The sequence below is a fragment of the Panthera pardus genome, unplaced genomic scaffold (genome assembly GCF_024362965.1).
Source record: "Panthera pardus isolate Hobbes unplaced genomic scaffold, ASM2436296v1 HiC_scaffold_17, whole genome shotgun sequence".
NCBI classification, from domain to species: Eukaryota; Metazoa; Chordata; class Mammalia; order Carnivora; family Felidae; genus Panthera; species Panthera pardus.
In genome coordinates, this window is record NW_026526732.1 from 80771508 (window position 1) to 80796518 (window position 25011).

A 25011-nucleotide genomic window follows, 5' to 3' on the forward strand; every position below is an offset into this window, starting at 1 on the left:
ATGCTTGTCAAACCTGGGCATGTTCTTTTTCCTTTTTGCTGATTTCTGCTTTTATATATTAATTTGGTTGGAAATTTCTTCAGGGATGCTTACAATTCCTGAATGTCAAATGTTTCCTTATTTGTGGACATGATGCAAATTTTTAAATATGCCATTTTTTTTATTGACACCTCCAAAACAAACCAATTATCTATCATAATTTTATTTATTTATTTATTGAAAAGTGAGAACATGCTATTTTCAGTCACAGGGAGGACTGTAAAAGTCTATGCTAGTGAATATTCTAGTTCAAGTCTTGCCTTCAATTTTTGAAGGTTTTTTTTTCATTGTCAAGGTAGTTATTCTTGTTTTGAGCCCCTTAATCCATTTTGACAACATTCTTTAACGGCACTTTTACTATTTTATTACAATTTTTTTTACTCTTCTGAATATGAGGCTTTGAAGGCAGAGGTCATAGTAACATCCTTTGCCCTACGGTCTAGCACACTATCAGAGCTAATGCAACAAACAAAGGTTGTAACTCATTTATCTTTACATCCATGAAGCCATGCACATAGCTCCTGACAGGTGGTGGTCTTTAAGAATTGTGAATGGAATTGATGAATCAAAGACTTTTAGATAAAAGTGTTTTGGGGGCTTGGGTAATAATGAATGCCATGAAATTACACTAGCAATCACTGCCATCTTTTTAGCCATAAAAAGCTTTCCACGCAGTCTGACTTTAATCAAAACCTCATCATAACACTATTCCTCAGCTATGATAGGTCTTTATTTTATAGTTGAAAACTAAGACTTAGAAGAGCTAAATAACTTCCCTAAGTCATCCACTATCAGAAAGAAGAGGGCTTCATCCCAGCATTGCATGAACTGAAAGCCCATATTCTTAATCCAAGAGTTACATTGAATTCATTGCTTCTCAATATATTTTATGAATGAAAAGTGCCAATTTAAGTTTTAAATAAGTAGCCTAATATATTGATCTAGTATGGGTATTTAAATGACAGCTCTTACTCAGGTATGCTCTTCCTTGGTACAGAGATCCACTTTTCTGTATCTCTGTTCTCCTTTCCCCATCCCTATCTTCTTAATCCAGACTTAAGTAGATAAAATATTTTCTAACCAAAGTTTTGACAAGGCTGTGTAGCATCTATTCAAGATTCTATAATTACCTAAGCTGCGTCTATGTATTATAATTTATGTTTTCATTGATAGGGAAAGCAACGCTTTTTTCTAAAAATTCAGAGGAATATATTTATTGGTTTTTAATGGCCTGCCATACAGATGATCATTGCTTACTTAGCATCTTTTCTATTCAATTATTATTAGGATATTTAGGTAATTTTCAGTGTGATAAATCAATGTTGAAAGTATCCTTATGTATAATTTTTGCATCTAATTATTTTCTTAGAAGTGGAATCACTTAGAGAATACAAATTCTTGGTGAATAGTTCTGCATACATATTTCCAAGTTGCTTTCAAAAAGGGTGTACAATTTACATATTTACAGTCACATCATCAGTTGGTAAAAACATGGGTTTTACTACACTGGTACTCCTCCTCCTACTGCTATTACTGTTTAAAGAAGGTTGTTACTTTGATAGCCCACAAATGACATTTAGGTTACTTTATTCTTATAAAAGCAGAACAATTATTCATATGTTTAATGCCATATATGTTTTTTTCTTTTAAGCTATCATTTCATATCTTTGTCACATTTTCCATAGGGGTTTTAATGTCTTTTTTTTTTTTTAACGTTTATTTATTTTTGGGACAGAGCGAGACAGAGCATGAACTGGGGAGGGGCAGAGAGAGAGGGAGACACAGAATCGGAAGCAGGCTCCAGGCTCTGAGCCATCAGCCCAGAGCCTGACGCGGGGCTCGAACTCCCGGACCGTGAGATCGTGACCTGAGCTGAAGTCGGACGCTTAACCGACTGAGCCACCCAGGTGCCCCGGTTTTAATGTCTTTTATATTGATCTATAAGAGCTCTTTATATTTAAAAATTCTATTCCTGAGGCACATGGGTGGCTCAGTCAGTAGGGCATCTGACTTCAGCTCAGGTCAGGATTTTGCAGTTCATGATTTTAAGCCCTACATTGGGCTCTGTGCTGACAGCTCAGAGACTGGAACCTGCTTCAGATTCTGTGTATTCCTCTCCCTCTGTTCCTCCCTCACTCATGCTCTGTCTGTATGTCTGTCTCTCTAAAATAAATCTAGAGAAATTTTTTAAAAATTAAAAAAATAAAATGCCATTCCTTTGTTGTATCTGGTATATTCTCCTGGGTCTTTTTCTCAAGTTTCCAGATGATTACATTGGGAACCATTTCTACTCTCTGGAATTCATCTCCCCTCCAGTTTTCCTGTTTTCCTGTACGTTAGTTTTGGCTTTTATTAATTTTGTTTCATGCCTTCCCAAAATCTAAACCTCAGCATATTTCTTTCATCTGTTTATAACATAGATAGGAATAGGACATACTTTCATTACTTTCATGCAAACATGACCTCAGTTTTTGTCAATAACATTTCATACAAGACAATACTTTATTCATCCAGATTATGTTTTTAAGTTTATTTATTTATTATGAGAGATAGAAAGCACACATGTGCATGTGAGTAGAAGAGGGGCAGAAAGAGAGGTAGAGAGAGAATCCCAAGCAGGCTCCAAGCTGTCAGCACAGAGCCAGATGTAGGGCTTGATCTCACAAACCGTGAGATCATGACCTGTGCCAAAATCAAGAATAGGACACTTAACTGACTGAGCCACCCAGGTGCTCCATTAATTCAGATTATACTTCTTGTAGATTTATGTTAGTTCAGTGATTGGAAACAAGAGGAACTCATGTTTACTTTCTACTGTAACACCAAGAGCTATGCCCTTACCATTATTTTATTTAAATTTCACAGAAATATAATGAATTAGGTATTACTATTCCTTTTTTTCCCCCCAGATGTAAATGCTGAGTCTCAGAATGTTCAATAGCTTTCTGAGGCCTACAGGACTCCCTTGGAAGTTATCTGTTATCTTTATTATATTGCCTCTTTGCCCTGCAAATGAACAAAAGCCCAACTTTCTAATTAACAGTGTAGAAGAAGATTATTCAAAGTATATTTAAATTGCTTTAGACATACCATTTTATTTAGTTTTTGAGCATTTTAAAAATACATTTTTTTCATAGAATGATGTTAATACAAATATTTTATGGGTCAAATTAAGTCAGTCAAGAAATTTAAAAATATTTTAGTTTTGGGTGTTATATTTGGAAATATTAATATTAATTTACTTGGAAATACTCTGAATTCCAACTGAGTGGCTATAATCTCCTTGTCTAAATTAGTGAGCTCTCCCTCTGCCCCATGACTGAGTAGAAGCTCTGTCAAAACAGTGGTTGAAATGTAAGGAAGACAAATATATTTTTGGAGGAGGATTAAATTCAAATTCTATCTCCCAAGCTATAATAAAATAATTGAAAAGTTTGGGAAAATGCTTAATGGAATATGTCCCACATCCTTTGAGCTATATTCAATTTTTACGTAATTAGATGGCCTGGAGTCTACATTCCCCAGTAAATGGGAAGATGTTTCTTTAGGATTTTCTCAATAACGTTAATTCTCTGGATTCACTAAGAGTGAAACCTACAAGGACTTAACTTTTCTCCATCTCTGAGCCCATTCTCCATGGAAAGGGCATTGAAAATAATCTATGGTATTCCTTAAACTCATTAGAGTCTTTTGAAACTATTTTCAATCACTTTGAGGCAGAGAACAATTGTACACGCTTGAAGAACATTGCTGTATCAATAAAAATATATCATTATAGTCCTATTAGGAAATAACTCTCTTTACTAAAATATGATACAGAATCCCTAAGGATAAAATAGAATTTCAGGTGAGTTAAGATTAGTTTTAGTTAAGTTGGAGTTTTAATAGCTCTTAGTCCTATGCATGCAGACACACAAGCATTTTCTAATTTTCAATAAGGAAATTTATTTATATCTAGCTGTTTGGTTTTTTGTTTTTGTTTTTTTTACTGTTCTTGAAAGTTGATATGTTTCCTTAGAAAGCTAATAAAAAGAAACTAATGAGATCCTAATTTTAGAAATACATTTGATTTTTATTGGGTTATTCTGTGAAATATAAATTTGTTTATTCCATATGTTTTAATACTTATTCTCTCCTTTAATACTGAAATACAATGTTATATGAAAATATTTAAATGGTTCACAATATTTCTCTTTTCTCCTTAATACATGCAAATGATGCTATATCTTAGCATCCATGTAAATGATGGTTATAATTTGTAAAATATTTTACAATTAAAGTCTCTCCAAGAACAAAATAAAACACCCCATTAGATTTTATGAAAACATAAAGTGAAGCTAATAAAGTTCATAGATTGGGTCTGGATAAATGCCCATAAAACCATGGCACTTAATTATGGTTCAAATTCTTGTGTTCTGGTGGTAAATTTACCTCATTCTAATCTTAACTTCTTTTATTGATCAATGCATCCCTGCCATATGTCAGGAACATTGTGACCCTCAGCATAATTAGGACATATGAGACTTTAAAGCTTTGGGTTTTAATCTGAAAAGCTATTATCAAATTGCCCACCTGGGTAGCTTTCTGCATCCATTTTTGTTCCCAAAGTCTATTTCCTACATAGCAGATAGAATGAACTTTATAAATTTAAATCAGACCAAATCCCTCCCTCCTCAAAATTCTTCTAAGAGATTGCAGTTAGAATAAAATGACAAGTTTTTGCCATGGCCTATTGAATCACATATGATGCTGTTTCTTCCCATACCCCAATCTTCTTTTCCAACCACTCCTTTTGATTCACTCTTCTCCAGACACACTGATGTTCTGGCTCTTCTGCCAAACAGATCAAACTTCAATCCATTCCTGGCCCTTTACACTTGCTGATGGACCTGCTTTTTTATCTACAGATAGTAGCTCACTCCCTTTCTTTGTTTAAGTTTCTGCTCCAGTATTACCTCCTTCAGGATGCTTTTCCTAACAACTCCACTGAAAACAGCCCTTGATTCTCCATCATACCTTTCCCCTTTCCCTGATTGATTCTTCTTCTTCACACTAGTTACTGCCAGAAGTTATAATATTATTTATTTCTTTGCTTACTTATTGTTAGCTTCTCTCACTAGAATGCAGGCACCTTGAGGCAGGATCTTGATAACCACTATATGTCCAGAGCCTAGAATAATGTATGACATAGACACTCAGAAGGTATCTGGTGAATGGAGGAATCATTCAATTTGAAATACACTGAGCAATGTTTCACTGTCCTGAATCCTAAACTGGTATTCTGGACCCCATTTCTTATCACTTCTTTAGAATACTCTGTCTCCTAACTACACCTTTAATGTGCCCTTTTTCAATATCTACCTCTTTATGATAAACTTCTTTTATCATTATCAGCTTCAATTATAATACTGTTTCCAGAACTTACTTTTTAAATGATATATTTATAAGAATCTTGTTTTCACAACTTTAGAGATAGTATGAAAAATTACCTCAGGGCTACTGTAAAAATTTATTGTGGATATTTCTTTATTCTTATATTACTCACTGCTCAACAGCATTTGGTATACTACATTCTTTTTGAAAACTTTCTTCCTTTAACTTTGACTTTAATTTTTTTTTTCAACGTTTTTTATTCATTTTTGGGACAGAGAGAGACAGAGCATGAACGGGGGAGGGGCAGAGAGAGAGGGAGACACAGAATCGGAAACAGGCTCCAGGCTCCGAGCCATCAGCCCAGAGCCTGACGCGGGGCTCGAACTCACGGACCGCGAGATCGTGACCTGAGCTGAAGTCGGACGCTTAACCGACTGCGCCACCCAGGCGCCCCTAACTTTGACTTTAAACTACCCTCTTGATTTTCTTTCCATTTATTCAGCCCCTACATCTCTATTTCTGTCCAAATTCTAATGTTAGTGTGTCCCAAAGCTAACTTTGGCTCTCTTATGTTTTATTTTCCCTCTTCCTTCCCCTCATCATTTCTCCCTTCCTTTCCTTCCACTCCCCTTTCTCTTCTTCTCTCTAATGTCGTTCATTAGTAATTTAAACCACTTTCATTCTTTAAATAACTTCTATTTCCCAATATGCTCCAAAAGTTTATCTCTTTTTTTACTTTAGATTAATAAATCCAACTGCTGACTTGATAGATGCACTTAGATGTATGAATCATTTTACTTATTCAAAATCAGATGTATATCTTGCTTTACTTGCTCAAAACAGTTTTGATTCCTCCCCTTCCTCTAACCCCAGTTATTTCCCTCTATTTTCTATTAGTAAATGACACCATCCTGCTTTCAGTTGCTCAAGCCAAAAATCTAGGTTTTACTCTTGATACCAGTCTGCTCTTCGTTACCCACACCCAACTGAGAAGCAAGATTTTCATGTTCTACCTCCAAATTATATCTTCAACCATCCATCTACTTTTCTTCATCCCTTTCCACCCTACTGGAGAGTGAGTCTTCAAACTGGTCCCTCTATGTCCATTAATTTTTATTAATTTTTTTTAATGTTTATTTATTTTTGAGAGAGAAAGACAGAGCACGAGCAGGGGAGGGGCAGACAGAGAGAGGGAGACATAGAATCCGAAGCAGGTTCCAGGCACCGAGCTGTCAGCACAGAGCCCAACATGGGGCTTGAGTTCACAAAGCATGAGTTCATGACGTGAGCTGAAGTTAGAGGCTTAACTGACTGAGCCACCCAGGTGTCCCCTTCTATGCCCACTATTGGTCTACTATGAACCAACTTCCAAATCTATTTTCCACCATGCAGCCAGAGCTTATACTTTTAATCCTGTTACTTTATTGCCAAAAACATTTCAGTAGTTTCTCATTATAAGTGCAATAATACCAATTTTCTTAACATGGCCTACTAGACCCTTCACAGCTTGGCCTTCCTTACCTTTCTCAACCCATGTCTTACCATTTCCTCCTGGCTAATCATGCTCCAGTCTCTTTCATCTCCCTTCTTTTCTCAGATAAACCAGATTACAACTTTTCTTTCAGACTAGTTTTACTTGCTCTTCCCTTTGCCTGAGACAGTTCTTTTTCTAGAACTTTAGATGGCTTGGTCCTTTTCAGCCTCATGTTAGCCTAACTTTCATCTTCTCAAGAGGTCTTTCAACCTAGCCTGCACCTCCTCCACCCAAATTCTTCTGTTATATCTCCCAACTTATTTCCTTTATTCCAATTGCACAGTCTGAATTTTGCTTATTTATTACTGGTTACCTTGTTCATTGTCCATATTCTCTATAATCCTCATATCCATGAAGACAGAAAACACGTCTGTTTTGTTCACTATTGTGTCCCTGATGTTTAAAACATTGCCTAGATCATTCATTCAAATAACGAATGAAAGAAATGAGATAATATATATAATGTACTTGATATTGTGTTGGCAAATGGAAAATGGTCAATAAATGTTAACTTTTGTTATTGAAAATATTGTTCCTCTTTTACCCTATGACTTTAGTGTTGTACACTGGAGGATGGAGTGTGTGTGTGTGTGTGTGTGTGTGTGTGTGTGTTTGTGTGTGTATTTGTGTGTGTGTGGTAGGGGAAGAGAGAGAGAGAGAGAGGAGATATTATTGCTTTAACAAATGCTTAAAACCATTAATTAGATATCCTTCCCTCTTTGAGATGCCTGGGTGGCTCAGTCAGTTGAGCATCCTACTCTTGATTTTGGCTCAGATCATGATCTCAGGGTTCATGAGATCAAGCTCTGCATCAGGCTCTGCACTGACAGCATGAAGCCTGCTTGCAATTCTCTCTTTCCCTTTCTCTCTGTGCCCCTCCCCCACTCTCTCTTGCTCTCTCAAAATAAATAAACATTAAAAAAATAAAAAACTATCCTTCTCTTTTTGAAATAAGCCTAAGAGAGAGATGCTTTTAGCAGCTGTCTCAGAAGTAGGGGAACTACCTGGCCTTATTATAGTCTTCAGCCCTGGTAAATGTGGGTTGAGAGACAAGTATTTATGTATTAATTCACATATGTATTCAGTTTTGTTGAGTACCTATTATGGTCTCATGTCTACTTTGGCTCTGTGAAATGTAAAATGAATCAATGCATCCCAACCTTCCAAGGTCATATTAAGGTGACTTAATAAATCACAAACTTCAGGAGCACGTGGGTGGCTCAGGTGATTAAGCATCTGACTTCAGCTCAGGTCATGAACTCACAGCTCATGAGTTTGAACCCCACATTGGGCTCAGCTGACAGCTCAGAGCCTGGAGCCTGCTTCAGATTCTGTGTGTGTGTCTTTCTCTCACCCCTGCCCTGCTCATGCTCTATCTCTTTCTCTCTCAAAAATAAGCATTAAAAAATAAATGACAAACTTCAGAACACTAGATGAATAATGCACACAATAAAACAGACAATAAAGTGCAGAGAGGGAAAATGTGTTTCCCACGAATAATACCTGGCATGAGCTTTAAAGGTAAAGTGGAAAGGTTCTTGTGATGAACTTTTCAGATAATTCAGTATATGTTTTAGGGAAACTTCACTCCCAATATGCTCTTTTTTCCCCTGTATTCTTTTTGGGATGATCATAGAACCCATCACCCAAGTGAGAAATCTACTCTCAGACAATGGCCAGACTGGGTTGACTCTATGTCCATTTAATTAATTCCCTTTCTTTGTATTTCTTTTTTTACTTCCTTTATTCAGCACTTGCTTCTCCAGTCAACCCTCCACTTTACTGTCACAGTTATTTTTCTAAAACAAAGACTTAATATGTCACCGTACTACTTAAATTCTTCAATATTGATTTCCTTTTTGTTTGTGTATGTGTTATGGCTTAGTTTGATGTCAGTTTGTACTTGCGTTATACTACTTCCTGTGATAGTAGGTCTTTTTACGCTGCCTTTTTCATCACTCTCTTCCTATGGAATCTTTGTTTTTCATGCCTGCTTTTTAGTACCTGCTACAGTCCATGGTGGTGCATACCAGGTCCCCTAGAGAAACCTTTGCCTTCCACTCTAATGAATGCTGCTCCCTACCCTAATCACTCTCTCTCCCTCACATTATGATACTTTATGATCATCATAGATCCTAGCATCTTGGAAACTGTTTATTATTTATGCTTAATTATATAAGCTAGACTGGGGAATTGCAATTATGAAATAGTATTCATTTCTTCGCTCTCAAATCCTAAAACCCTGTAGGCTCTTTCTGCTCCATCTCAGAGAGATTCCTCATCAAATCTCACAGCTTTTCCCATCTCACATAGGCATTAGAATAGTCTCATTTTTAATTGTCAAAAACCCCAGCGAAATCTTAATTTAAATTTCAGTTGTGTGTCCAGTTCAAAAATTCTCCCCATTTTCTCAGTTCAGACCTGAGCTTGGCTCATAAATATGTGCTTTGAGGGGGTAGGATTAGGATAAGACCTGCTCTTTTGCCATCTATCCTTAATTTGCTCTTATGCTTTCCTTCTCTTCTTGGTGCACTGCTTTGGCTCTGTTAGGACTACAGTTGGGATCATTGTCATTCTCTCTTGCCTGTCATACACACTCTGGATGGGTATGGATGTCCTCAACCTGGCTCTTTTTCTGAGGTATATGTTCCGTACTAGTTCCCAGAGTTACTCCATAGAATAAGCATTGGTTACCCACAGTTGTGGTTGGCTGGCTGGTCCATACTTTGATGACTGCCTTCTTTTCCCCGTCATCTCTCCTCACTTTTCTACCGGTGTTCTCTACACTTAGACAGTCAGCTACTTACTCACATATTTGTCTCAGGATCTTTCTCTAGGGAAAATGTTCATTAACCTTTTTTGTAAAAGGCAAAATTGTAAATATTTCCAGCTTTGTGGATTATGTCATCTCTGTATCAACCACTCAACTCTGCGACTGTAAGCCCCAGAATAGCCATAGATAATGTATGAACAAGTGAGTGTGCCTGTGTTAAAAATTGTCAGAGAAATTATAAAACCACTTACTATAATGGTAAATTTGTCCTTTTCTTTCTGTAAGTCTATCAAATTTTTCTGTATATATGTTATTTTATTGGACTCATTGAAGTTTAGAACTGTAGTATCTTGTTGAACTAAGCCTCTTTTCATAGTGTAGTGTCCCTATCTATTTCTAATGATGCTTTCTGTCTTAAAGTCTGTATTAGCTGGTAAATACTGACCCCAGCTTTACTGTGCCTAATATTGGCTTGATATGTAAAAGATAATCTTCTGTCTTTTTACATCCAGCATTTCTATATCCTTATGTATTATATATATGTTATGGACTAAATGTGTTGCTCCCAAATCCATAATTGAAGCTCTATACCTCAGTGTAATGGTATTTGGAGATGAGACTTTGTGAGTAATTAGGTTTAAATGAGATCATGAGGGTGTGGCCTTTATGAATGGGATTAATATCTTTGTAAGAAGAGGAAGAGAGACTGGAGCTCTCTTTCTCTCTTCCTCAGCCAAATGAGGATACAGCAAGAAAGCAGCTATCTGCAAGTCTGAAAGACAGACTTCACCAGGAACCAAATCTGGCAGCACCTTGATCTTAGACTTAGCCTCTAGAACTGTGAGATATAAATGTCTATTGTATATACCACTCAGTCTATGCATCCTTAGCTGACTAAGACAGTGTGCCCCTTATACACTACATATAATTGAGTGAAAAATTGTTTGAAATTCTCTGTAGTTTACTTGGCAAGACTTTTTAAAAATTTATTTTGATTACTGAAATACTTGCACACATTTCTGTCATTTTATTTTGTGATTTTCATTTTAATCCACTTCTTTATGCTTGTTTTCTCTTGCCTCTATAATTTTTTGATAGACTACCTTTGTTTTCTTATTCATTTTTCTTTTTTTTTATTTTTTATTTATTTTTTATTTTTTTTTTTAATTTTTTTTTCAACATTTTTTATTTATTTTTGGGACAGAGAGAGACAGAGCATGAACGGGGGAGGGGCAGAGAGAGAGGGAGACACAGAATCGGAAACAGGCTCCAGGCTCCGAGCCATCAGCCCAGAGCCTGACGCGGGGCTCGAACTCACGGACCGCGAGATCCTGACCTGGCTGAAGTCGGACGCTTAACCGACTGCGCCACCCAGGCGCCCCTCTTATTCATTTTTCTTGTTCTGTTTCATAACTATATATATTTCTCTAAATAGTTATTTTTGAAATATTACCATACATATTTGAGTCTAAGTATTATATCAAAATCCTTCTCCCAAAGACACTTACATCCTGGAATATATAGGCTCCAATCATCCTGTCCTGACTTATGTGGTATTACTGTCCATTATTTGTTGATAGTAAACAGTCTCAGTTTTTGACTATTTTATTCCAAATAATAGTTTCACAGGTTCACAGTTCTAGGTCAATTTATTTTTTTGATATTCCAGCGATATCATTCAACTGTCTTCTGATTCTGAGTAAGTAATTTAATCTCCCTAAAACTCAATATCTGTGATTCAATTAACAAAATAATCCAAACATAACCAGGGGTATTCATTCTGGGTCTCTTGGACAAAGAGTTTGCTAAGACCCAGGTCTCTCTTTATGTCAGTAGGAGCAGATACTCTGGGGACTGATGACAGGAGAGGCTGAGATATTTTAGGCCTCAAGATTTCTAGGGCCTGGGAGCTAAATTTCCAGAAAACTTCTAAAAATTGCTGGTACCCCAAATCAGACTGCACTTAAAACAGTCTGATGATTTCCCCCTGACCCAACTGCTATATCATACATATCCTGTTAAAAGTAAAGAATGTGGAATCACACTTAGAGTTCAGCAGGGAATCCTGCTTGACAAGCCTTACCAAGAGGTAATGAACATACGGGAACCCATACCTTCTTTGTGCTAACTCTGGTCTTTTACATTTTCCCTTCACCCAATAAAGCATACTGCTTAGCCAATGCTGTATGGTTTTGCACAACTCATCTGAAACCCTAGTACATGATAAGTGGTCTAGTGGCACAACAGTTTCCTAATTTATATCATGGTAGTACCAATGCCATTTAGTTGGTGTAAAAGTTAAATGGCATGATACATGTTAAGTACTTGGTACATAGAAAGAACTTAATAGTTGTTGGGTGTTATTTTTGTTATCAAAAATATGAAAGACCCTTTTATTGAATCCTCCTTAAAATGTTTCTTCATTAATCATATATGGGAGTCTTTCCAAGGTGAATTTTTTTCTCCCCAGATATTCATATGTTGCTTAGAAACAATCACTGGTTTATTAGAGTAAAAAGGAAAATCAGCAATACTTTCTAGACAACAGAGTCTGCTAACACTCTGCTGGATGAAAACACTTGCTTAAGAATTAATCTCTAATATTAATTATGAAATGCTTTAACAAACACAAAATGTGTAATAATTGTTTATTGTTTTTCATTTGAGAGAGTGCACCCACATCACAGAAGCAGAAAGAATCCAGAATTAATTAGCAATTGATCATGACAGCATGTCATCCTATACAACTTATACAACACCTGCCCTGATTATTTGTGAATCCGTGAAGGAGAACAAGCATAGCAAACTGGCATTTGACAAACAAGCCACCTAATTAAAAGGCTATCAGGAACAGCAAATGGAACAAAAACTAATCAGAAAAATACTGTTTGCTAAAAGTTGACAGATTATTACTACAAAGCAAAAATACTGGTGCATAAAATAACTTTATCTTTCAAACATTTGTTGTAGGGATAGCTTTTGGTGGAGGGCTCAGGGGCTAGTTCAGCAACTTAACCTATTCTTTTTAGTTCCTTGGGGTACATATGGAAGACCAGATGTCATTGCTGTCTCCAATTAATTTATAGGGTATCAGGGAGGCATGACTGAATATTAAGCAGTTAAAGATGTTATAGGAATGACGTGGTTCTTCAAGAAAACTTTTACAGTATTGATGACCCTTAAGATGCCTTTAAAAAAAAAAGTATAGGAAAGATAAATAGAAAGTAGATGGCAACTGTATATCAGAATCTTTGTACATTTTTGTGATAGATGTTGTCTGATATTTGTGTGAGGATGTGGGTGGGGCAGAGAAAACCATAATCCTATCAGGGGTTTCAAAGCTTCCAGGATATGTATATTATATATATTTAATATATATAAATGTATATAAATATATAATATATAATATATTTATAAATATATTATATATAAATATATAATATATAATATATTTATAAATATATTATATATAACTATATATAACTATATATAAATAAATATATATTTTATATATATATTAAAAAAGGACATAATTTAATTCCAATATAGGTAACATATGGTGTTAAACTAGTTTCATGTGTACAATGTAGCAATTTAACAATTCTATATATTACTCAGTGCTCATCAGGGTAAGTGTGCTCTTGTTCTCCTTCACCTATTTCACCCATCCTTCACCCACCTCCCTCTGGTAACCACCTGTTTGTTCTCTATATTTAGGAGTCTGTTTTTTGGTTTGTGACTCTTTTTTTTCCCCTTTTTCCATTTGTTTCTTAAATTACATATGAGTGATATCATATGGTATTCATCTTTCTCTGACTGACTTATTTTGCTTAGCATTATACTCTCTAGCTCCATCCATGTCATTGCAAATGGCAAGATTTCATTCTTTTTTGTGGCTGAATAACATTCCGGTGTGTGTGTGTGTGTGTGTGTGTGTGTGTGTGTATATAATATATATATATATTATATCTTTCTTATTCATTCATCAGTTTGTGGATACATGGGCTACTTCCATAATTTGGCTATTGTAAATAATGCTACCATAAACATATGGGTGCACAGATCCTTTTGAACAAGTGTTTTCATAGTCTTTGGGTAAATACCCAGTAGTGAAATTACTGGATTATAGAGTAGCTCTATTTTTTATTTTTTTAGGAACCTCCATACTGCCTTCCTCAGTGGCTTCACCAGTTTGTATTCGCACCAACAGTGCATAAAGGTTCTTTTTTCCTCCACATCCTTACCAATATTTGTTTCTTGAGTTTTTATTTTATCCATTCTGACAGGTGTGAGGTGACATCTCATTGTGGTTTTGATTTGCATTTCCCTGATGATTACTGATGTTGAGTATCTTTTCATGTGTCTGTTGGTCATCTGTATGTCTTCTTTGGAGAAATGTCTGTTCATATCTTGTGCCTATTTTTAATTGGATTATTTGTTCTGTGTGTGTGTTGAGTTGTATAAGTTCTTTATATATTTTGGATACTAACCCTTTATTGGATGTGTCATTTGCCATTTGTCATTTGTCATGTCCCATTCTGTACGTTGTCTTTTAGTTTTGTTGATAGTTTCCTTTGCTGTGAAGAATCTTTTTATTTTGATATAATTCAAATAGTTCATTTTTGCTTTTGTTTCTCTTGCCTCAGGAGACATATATAGAAAAATGTTACAACTGATGTCAGAAATTACTGCCTGTGCTGTCTTCTAGGATTTTTTCTTTAGTTTTATCTCAGATCTCATGTAAGTCCTTAATCAATTTTGAATTTCTTTTTGTGAATGATGTAAGAAAGTGGTCCAGTTTCATTCTTTTGCATGTAGCTAGCTGTCCAGTTTTCCCAACACCATTTGTTGAAAGGACTGTTTCCCATTGCATATTCTTGCCTCTTTTGTCAAAGATTGATTGACCATGTAATAGTGGATTTGTTTCTGGGCTTCCTATCCTGTTCCATTGATATATGTGCCAATACCATACTGTTTTAATTACTACAGTTTGGTAGTATAAATTGAAATCTGAAACTGTGATACTTCAGCTTTGCTTCCTTTTTTTTCAAGATGACTTTGGCTATTCGGTGTCTTTGTGGTTCCATACAATTTTGTTTGTTCTAGTTCTGTGAAAAATGTTGTTGGTATTTTGATAAAGATTGCATTAATTTGTAGATTGTTTTGAGGAAGTATGAACATTTAATATTATTTGTTCTTTCAACCCTTGAGCGTGGAATATCTTTCCAGTTGTTTGTGTCATCTTGAATTTCTTTCATCAGTATTTTACAGTTTTCAGAGTACAGGTCTTTCACTTCCTTGGATAAGTTTATTCCTAGGTATCTTATTGTTTTTGGTCCAAGTGTAAATGGAATTGTTTTCTTAATTTCTCTTTTTGCTGCTTCATTATTAGTGTATAGAAATGTGACAGATTTCTGTACATTGATTTTGTATTACTTCCAGGTTATTTTAATTTTTCCTATTGATAAAGCTCTTGATTCTGGTAATTTTTCCTAGGAAATTATTCTAAAGAATTCTTCTAAAAAATTTCTGGTAAACTAGTGCAAAACTTTAAGTTTATATATTTTAGTAGGTGAAGACAAAGCCAGTTATTCAGTATATTTTTGCAATCCTGGAAGTTTATATCATGGTTAGGTTCTTGAACAACTTCTTCCTTATTTTGAGCAGTGTGCCAAACCCAACATTCCCCAAAACATCTTGTGTCAAACATGATCTTGAATGGAGTTCAGAAATTAAGCCTCAGAAAAAATGAGAACATAAAAAGACACTTTAATGTCCTATATTGGCAATAGAACAAACAGATAAAGAGTATATGTGCTACTTGACATCAATGGTATACTTTTTTTAATAATAAAAAATGGATATTTGCCTTTGTCTTTTATATCAAGATGAATTCTTTTCTAAAAGAGAATTCTTGGTAACCGATATCTGGTCTATGTTTGAATAAGCCCATTGGTGGCAAGGTCACTCCCTCTTCAAGAAGTTCATTCAATTTTATAGAAAATATATTGTAGAAGGTGGCCATGAAAGAAGGTGAATATGTATGTTAATGTAAATAGCAGTATGAGGTGATAGGAGAGAGGAACAGGCAAACTGTTACATCTTTCTAAAAGCATAAAAATGCAGAGTTCATAACTATAAACTTGGGAGTTCAATGTTAACCCTAAATAAAAATCTAGAAAATATTACTATAGGGATTCACTGGTATGAAAGTAAATTTAAGATTCTGAGCTTGGATCTAAATACTAGCTTTACAAATAAAGATAGAAAGGTCTTTGGCAGCATATATATGAAGGGGAAATTTTCTACTTGAAATTGAGAATAAGTTCAATATGATTTAACAGTATGGTTATCTGACAAAAGAGATGAAGCACTTTTAAATTTTTCTTTCAAGAGATAATTTTCCTTCTTAGAGAAGATAGAAACAACGGAATCTCTGTTTTCTTTATTATTCATCAAAATTATACCACTGACTTCAAGAAATTCCTCTATCCTTTTTCTCTATTAGCTTTGTTGTTATACACATCCATCTTAGGATGCATTAAAAGAAATATAATATCTAGAAAGGGGACATGATGGTCCCTCTGCTATCTGCTCTTACAGTATAGCATTCAAATCATGCTTGGAGTACGGCATTCAATATTCGAAACCAAATTATAAAAGCTACATGAACAAACTGTAAATATTTCAGAGAATGGTCAGGAATATGGAAGGACTTAAAATCCTGCTATACAAAAGATGGTGTAAAGAATTCTAGGTATTTAACTAAAAATTGTAGATATTGGGGAAATGTGGTATTAAATACATACAAATATGTTATATTCTGTCATGTGGGAAGCTATTTTGATTTGTTTGAGTAAACCACTGGATCAATGGTTGGAAGATAAAAGTAGATCGTTTTTCCTCAATTTAAGGAATAAAAATCTAAAATTCCAAATCATCTAGAAAGCAATGGCTTCTTTTATCAGTGGAGATGTTCAAGCACTGGGTTGACCATAACTCACCAAAGATATTGTGTTAAAGATGGCCAACAGACACATGAAAAGATGCTTAACATCACTAATCATCAGGAAAGTACAAATCAAAATTACAATGAGGTATCACCTCACACCTGTCAGAATGGCTAAAATCAACAACACAAAAAAGCACAGATATTGGCGAGGATATGGAGAAAGGGGAACCCTCTTGCACTGTTGGTGGAAATGAAAACTGGTGCAGCTACTCTGGAAAGCAGTATGGAAGTTCTTCAAAAAGTTAAAAATAAAACTACCCTATGTTCCAGCAATTGTACTACTTGGTATTTACCCAAAAGAATACAAAAATACTAATTTGAAGGAATATATGTACCCCAATGTTTATAGCAGTATTCTCTACAATAGCAAAATTATGGAAACAGCCCAAGTGTCCACCAACTGACTGGTGATGGATAAGGAAGATATGGTATACATGTATTTCATTATGTTGCTCAGCCATAGAAAAGAATGAAATCTTGCCATTTGCAATGACATGGATGGACCTAGAGAGTACTATGCTAAGTTAAGTAAGTCAGAGAAATACAAATACCATATGATTTCACTTATATGTGGAATTTAAGAAGCAAAGCAAATGAGCAAAGGGAAAAAAGAGAGAGGCAAACCAAGAAAGAGACTCTTAACTATAGAGAACAAACTGATGGTTACCAGAAGGGAGGTGGTAGGGGGATGGGTGAAATAGGTGATAGGGATTAAGGAATGCACTTGTGATGAGCACTGAGTGTTGTATGGAGGTGTTGAATCACGAATATTGTACACTTGAAACTAATATTACACTGGATGCTAACCAATTGGAATTTAAATAAAAACTTAAAAAATAAGTGTTATGTTCAGAAGTGATGAATAGTTATTTCTTTTCTAATCTTGAAATTCTGTAGACGGTAAACAGCTTCATATATTAGTGTTCTTTTTTTTTTTAAACTGGACTACTGTCCAGATAATTGGACTACTCTCTTTAGTAAATCACATAATTTATTCCATAATTTATTCTCAGAGAGCTACCATTCTAAATAGAATAATCCCCTAATGTTTTGCTTTGGGATATAGTAACTTTAATTTAATAACCTAAACAAATACTAGGGTAATGTTTGCTAAAGCAAAAGAAGAAATGCAGTTCCATTATGGCCGCTTACTAGGCCATGTTTGAAGCCTATTATGAATTTGATGCCATAGTTGGTGACATTTAATACGTCTGTATCAGTAGTTCTCAACCACGGGTGATTTTGCACTCCTGGAGGCTTTTGGCAACATCTAGAGATATTTTTGGTTGTCTCAATTGGAGGGGAGCTATTGACAACTGGTGGGTAAAGGCCAAGGGTGCTACTAAACATTTACAGTGCATAGGATGGTTTTCCACAACAGAGAATTAACTGGCTCAAAATGTCAGTGCCAGAATTTATAAATTCGGGTCTATATAAGAGGGTTCTCCCTTCTGCCATCAAATTAGTTTCATTTCTTTATCCATAGATTCTTTTTATATCTGTCATATATTATTGTCTATATTTATTTATTCATTTATCCTGACAGGATGCATGGGTGGTCCAATGGTAGAATTTTCACCTGCCATTCATCCTGACAGGAAACACAAGTTTTCTGGATCAGAAAATAGACAAACTACTTCTCACAGAGCATCTTAGTGCCAGTTCCCCCACTTCCCCAGAGTGACATAATTAAGACCTGATGTCCTTGCACATGCACTATAGGAGAGGAACCCCAAAATTATGAATCTTAGAGCTTATGTAGAGTGACTGACACTCTATTTGTCCTCCCTCTGAAGATGTAGTCAGATTTTGCTGTAGAATGTAAACAATTCCTTTCTGGAGAGAGGAGGGGAAGATCTTACTTCACACTCCAAAAGGCAAATAAATGGCTTCAAGGAGAATTAACCAGAGGTCTCTATTTTTAAGGTCTCTATTCAGTTACCCTTTAATACAAGTTGCTAGCAATCTTTGCTCAGAAAGTTCTACTCATGGAGAAACATGAGAATATTTGTGAAGCATTGAACCCTGACATTATCCAGGAGTTTATTCCTTTTCTTGCCCTCCCTCATGTAATTCTCCTGGCACCCTCCACCAACCATGTCTCATTAGGGGGTTAGCATTATCTTGACCTCCTTTCTCATGATACTTAAGGCATCTTGTGATGCTTAAATGGAACTATGGACTCTTGAATTTCCTTAACAAACAAAAACCATCCAAACTAAGTTTGTGACTGTATTTATTATTTTATTTATTTATGTATGTATTTATTTATTTAAAAAATTTTAATGTTTATTTTTGAGAGAGAGAGAGAGAGAGAGAGAGAGAGTGAGTGGGGGAGGGCAGAGAGAGAGGGAGAATTGAAGCAGGCTCCATGCTCTGGGCTGTTAGCACAGAGCCTGATGTGGGGCTTGAACTCATGAACCATGAGATCATGACCTGAGCTGAAGTTGGACACTTAGCTGTGTGTCTGTCTGTATTTAATAGAAATCTGTGTGGCTTATTTCATTTGATCCATCAGGAAGTGTAGTGAGTTTCATAGATTTTGTTTTACTTCACTTTGGGCAATAGATACATTCCTGAAAAGTGTGAAAAATCAATTTTGTAAATTGAATAGTATAATTGCATGAAAAGAGCACTATGTTTAATGGAAATCTATGATGAATTCTTTTATGAAGTGATTTCCAGTGTGAATAATGAATTCTCATTGCTATTCTTTTATGTTTTTGTGTAAGTTGGAATAAATTTTAAAAGTACTGTCTGTAGGGGCACCTGGGTGGCTCAGTCGGTTGAGCGGCCGACTTTGGCTCAGGTCATGATCTTGTGGTCCGTGAGTTCGAGCCCCGTGTCGGGCTCTGTGCTGACAGCTCAGAGCCTGGAGCCTGTTTCGGATTCTGTGTCTCCCTCTCTCTGCCCCTCCCCCGTTCATGCTCTGTCTCTCTCTGTGTCAAAAATAAATAAACGTTAAAAAAAAATTAAAAAACAAAAAGTACTGTCTGTAAATATATCATAATAGTGGTGAGAGTAGGGTTTTAATGGGATGTCATAGAATTTTTGAACCAACAGAAACAAATTATAACTTTAGAAATGGAAAAGGATTAGAAAGAGCATCATTTTTAGCAAGGTTGTTTGAATTTTCCTTCAAGTTTCATTATTTGTCTAAATATTGACGTTCAGGTCTAAAATCAACGAGTGAAAACTATTAAGCCAAAATTGAAAGCTTAAAAATTTTGTGAACTTTAAACTGAGTGATGTCTTGGGAATCACAAAGCACATAATGGAGAAGCAAGCATGGTGTTACATGTAGAAGGGAATAAATAAGCATTAACTGAACTGAATTAAGAAAAGTATTTAGATAATTTTTCAGAGGTATAACTGGTATACCCACTTATCTCTGTTTTTGTTGATTGTCTAATTTACATGTTGGCCTACATTAAACTTTTGTCACAAGAACACTTGGAACGAAATTCAGAGACTTGTTTCTGAATTTCTTTCCATTTGTCTGTCTTGGATGCTCTTAGTTTGGTACACTGAAAATGGTTCCATATCTTGTAATAGTTTTAATTGCTTTAGAACTGATAATATTTATAATTAAAGCAAAAGCTTTCTAACTTCGGGCAACTGTGCTACTCCATTGAAGAGAATCTTACTGCCTATGCATATCATTGTTCCAATCTTGCCTTCTTTGCTATCTTATCTGTTTGATGGGGTGGGGGTTGGGGGTGAGGCCTCTGCCGCTCAGCTTCATTCAGCAGCGTGTTCTGAAGGGCCCATGTTGTGTGGAGATTTATTTAAGACGGTCTCTTTGCAAGTTGTTGGATGTTTTGGAAAAACACTAAAATACATACCTTTTAAAGATACAACCTTATGCTGTTTTGTTCCTTATATTACAGCAGTAATTTATTGCTATAGGACAGGATTCCTCTCTTAGCAATAAGCAAATAGCTATAAGGTTAATTATTTATTAAAGCACCCTAGGCAGGGAAAATTTGTGTGTTCCACAGAACTCTTTGCAGTTTTGGAAATTTAAGAAGTGGAGTTTCTGATGTTTTTCTCTTTCTTGACATTCATCTGTTCATCTCTTTCCAAACACATACAGAATACGCACAATTTAGGGTTCACAGTCACCTTGTATGCATTGCGTCATTTCATTCCCATTATAACCCAGTAGAATGAATATTCTTATCTCAGGGGGAAACCTTACAGAGGCATTACCAGCTGGTTGCACACATTGCTATCTAGAACTGGGAAGTTCAGGAACAGCACAAAGAGCCTAGGGTGGTATCTTGGTTGCTGTTAGTGTTGGGTGTCCTCCTGGTGCAGACCTTAAAGGCGTAGAGTGGTGCATGGAGGCAGCTACAGTGGTCAGGTCCATGGTGGGTGGGGGGAGGAAGAAGGGGGCAGGATTAAAAAATACCCTTGACATAAACCAAGACTGGAATAGATGTAACTGAAGCCAATATACTAAAACTAACTTAGTCACAGCTGAGGCCTTCAGCTTAGGGAATCTACACAGAGAGAACAAGCTTGTTGAGTTTGGAAACATGGGGTGTGGTGTGCACTGGTGAAGGGTGAGGATGTGGTAGTAGGAGATTAGTAAAGGGACAGCTCTTATAGGCCTTGGTGAGCCAGGGTAAGTGGTCAGGATTTTGTTCCAGATGTGACAAACCTCTGGAGGCTTTAGGTAGGTCATGAAAAGTTGTGATTTTCTTAGTATCCTTATCTATAAGGTAATAAGATATCCCATCTCAACATATATTCTATTTTTGTGAAAAATAATAATCTAGCATATAATAAATGCTCAATAAATGTATGTTTAATAATGATAATGACCCTTTTTCTTAACAGTAACATACCAAAGAAGGTATAGAGCTAGTATCTTTGAGATTTAGAGAATGGGAAAAATATCAACTACTTTTAATTGTCTACTGTATGTCTATATTATATAATTTAAGCTGCACTTCAACTTTCTGCAGTGGAAACTAACTTTTAAAGAAGTTAAGAAACTTGCCCACAAGGTCACAGTTGGTAAGGAGAGAGCAAGAATTTCAATTTCACTATTGGTCTTTCTGACTCCAAAGTTAATGCTCTTTCCTCTATGCCATGCTGCCACATGGAAAATGTATACCCTGTATTCTCTTGAAGGTCTGAGGTTGTAGCAGATGATCCCTTATCAAGGGCCTTCTGGCTTTTATTGAGCCTGGATTTTATGAGCAGTTTGGCACATAAACTATAAATTACAAAACGGTCTGCAGTAATTTGTTCTGGGCATTGCCATATTTGACTAAATTATCCTATAAAGTGATATTTATAATTCTGTCCTCTACATCTTTCCATTTTATATGTAAGCATTGAGAGGAAAACCATCAAAGAAACAGAAACTGACTGATGAGAAAGTAGTGCTGAAGGCGCTGTTTAAATTCCAGATGTTATTATAATTGTTATTATCAAATGGATTACTGGGGGATGAATGCAATAATAGCAAGAAGATTTCTCTAGCTACATAAACTGACGTTTTCTGCATGAAAGACAACTTTCATGAGGCATTAGAACACAGAAAATGATTGAATGAAGGGCTTTGTAGTGGAGAATTGAAACAACGCTGGGACAGGAAGACTGTGTACTTAAGTTTCATCGATTGGAGAAGCCAACACAGACAATGATGGTCCTGCTCAGTTACTTGTGGTGCAGGTGAGATGAGCTTCCACTGCCTAGAGCTCGCTTCCACTTTTTCCTCTACCATTACCTTTTTGTGGATCTGTGAGAGCCCTTGGTGACACGAGGATTTGCTTTGTCAGTATTTGAAAGGCTATCACAATTCTGTTGTCTTCAGAGATGGAGAAATACTAACAAACAGAATAAGGCAGATGTATGTAGTTAATATGGGAAAAATTAAAGATTTGCCTTCATCAGCACCTGGCCCTCTATCGTTAGTTACTATAAACTGCTTTATTTCAAATATTGCTGTTTCTTTCTGTTTGAATTATAAATATCTTTTCAATGAAACAATTGACATTTGTTAATAATAGTAAAGCTTATTCTTTTTTTTTTAAATTTTTTTTAATGTTTATTTATTTTTGAGACAGAGACAGAGCATGAACGGGGGAGGGTCAGAGAGAGGGAGACACAGAATCTGAAACAGGCTCCAGGCTCTGAGCTGTCAGCACAGAGCCCGACATGGGGCTCGAACTCACGGACCGCAAGATCATGACCTGAGCCGAAGTCGGCCGCTTAACCGACTGAGCCACCCAGGTGCCCCATAGTAAAGCTTATTCTAAAACTCTGAAGCCTTTTAATCATCCGGAATGTATAATACATATTATAAATATTTAACCTATATGCACAAATGTGTCTCTCCTTTCCTCTTTGTATCCATCTTTCTTTCTTCCTATGAGATTAGAGTCTGGGGTTTGGATTTAGAAGATTTTAGGTGGTTTAGGGTTTTTTGTTTTGTTTTGTTTTGTTTTGTTTTTAATGTTTTCATATACCAAACACTCTTCTCCATTTTTCAGTAAACAATGAGAAAAAAAGCTCCCTGCCACTGTGGGGTGGAGGCCTACTCTACCAGAGTGATAGGAAATAAACTATAAACATAAGAAATATCTAAATTACATATTCTGCTAGATGATGGTTTTTACTGGGGAAAAAAAGGAGAGTGAAGACCTGAAGGAGGTAAAGATAAGCTGTTGGGTATATTTACACAGATATCTTTTGTTGTTGTTGTTCAAAATGAATATACACTAGTATCCAAGGTAAAAAAGGAAAAGTTTTGTCTACACCATAGAAAATGGATAAATTCATATGACTGTGCAGGATTTTTATTTTTTTTTAAAATTTTTAAAAATGTTTATTGATTTTTGAGACAGAGAGACACAGAGCATGAACAGGGGTGGGTCAGAGAGAGAGAGGAGACACAGAATATGAAACAGGCTCCAGGCTCTGAGCTGTCAGCACAGAGCCTGATGCGGGGCTCAAACCCACGAACTGTGAGATCATGACCTGAGCTGAAGTCAGACGCTTAACCGACGGAGCCACCCAGGCGCTCCTGTGCAGAATTTTTAAAGCTGACTTTGCTGGAGGCTGTTTTTCCCTTGGTTAACTGCATACCATATTTAAATTTGTTATAATCAGGTGTTGTAACAAGGGGTGCTGTCTCCTCCACTAAAAGATGAGCGTGTTGTATTGATATCCCCCTTTTGTTCTGAGTAGTGTGAATTAACTCCGATTAAAATAAACATTAACTAGGGGCACCTGGGTGGCTGAGTCAGTTAAGCATCTGACTTTGGCTCAGCTCATGATCTTATGGCTTGTGAGTTCGAGCCCTGCATCCAGCTCTGTACTGACAGCTCAGAGCCTGCTTTGGATTTTGTGTCTCCCTCTCTCCCTGCTCCTCCCCTGCTCATACTCTCTCTCTCTCTCTCTCTCTCTCTCTCAAAAAATAAATAAATAAATAAATAATTTTAAAAAAGTAGCTAAAACAAAAACTCCCCATACTTTGATGGGAGAAACCAGAACCTAGAATCATGTCTCTTTAGAGCAGAATGAGTCCTTAGATATGATTGTCAAACCCATTATGTCACAGCTGGATATTCTAGTTCCAGCCAGGTGGTTGATTTGACCACTGGGGTTGGTCTGACTCTTCTGACCTGTAAAAAATAGAGACAGGATCCCACAGGGAGAACTCTAACATGCCTAGAAGACACACCCTAAAGAGCTCTTGGGTCTTCTGTGAGTAGGGCTCTCAGAAAGAACTGCAGGGGAGCCTAACATCTTAATTCTCAATACACAACTTTTTGAAAGAATGAGAATGGTTTACCCATTCCCTAGAGACTGAAACTGAGCAAACCCTTTCAACCTTTAGAGAGTTCTAAAGAGATCTAGCAGAGATCTCAATGAGCTTGTAGCTCTTTTAAAAGCTCTCAGATTGAGGTCACTCACTGTCAAAGCCTCTCTGAGGGACTTACTCAGAGAACTAGACCCCTGCTCCACAAAGTCTGACCCTTGGAGCAGCAACAGCAACAGCAACATCACTTGGGAGATTGTTGAAGTATTCAATCTCAGGCTTCATTCAGACCTACTGAACAGGAATCTGTATTTTAACAAGAAATAGGTGAAATAGCTGAAGAGTAAGACTGAGATGTACTGGAATAAAAAACTTCTGCCAAAAGTGATCCTGACCAGGGCAGAGCAGCACCCCTCTACCCCCTGCTTTGAACTTGACCTTTGAATCCTGAATAATGCCTGTTAGCAGCCAACCTCATTCATGTTCTGTCAAAACTAATT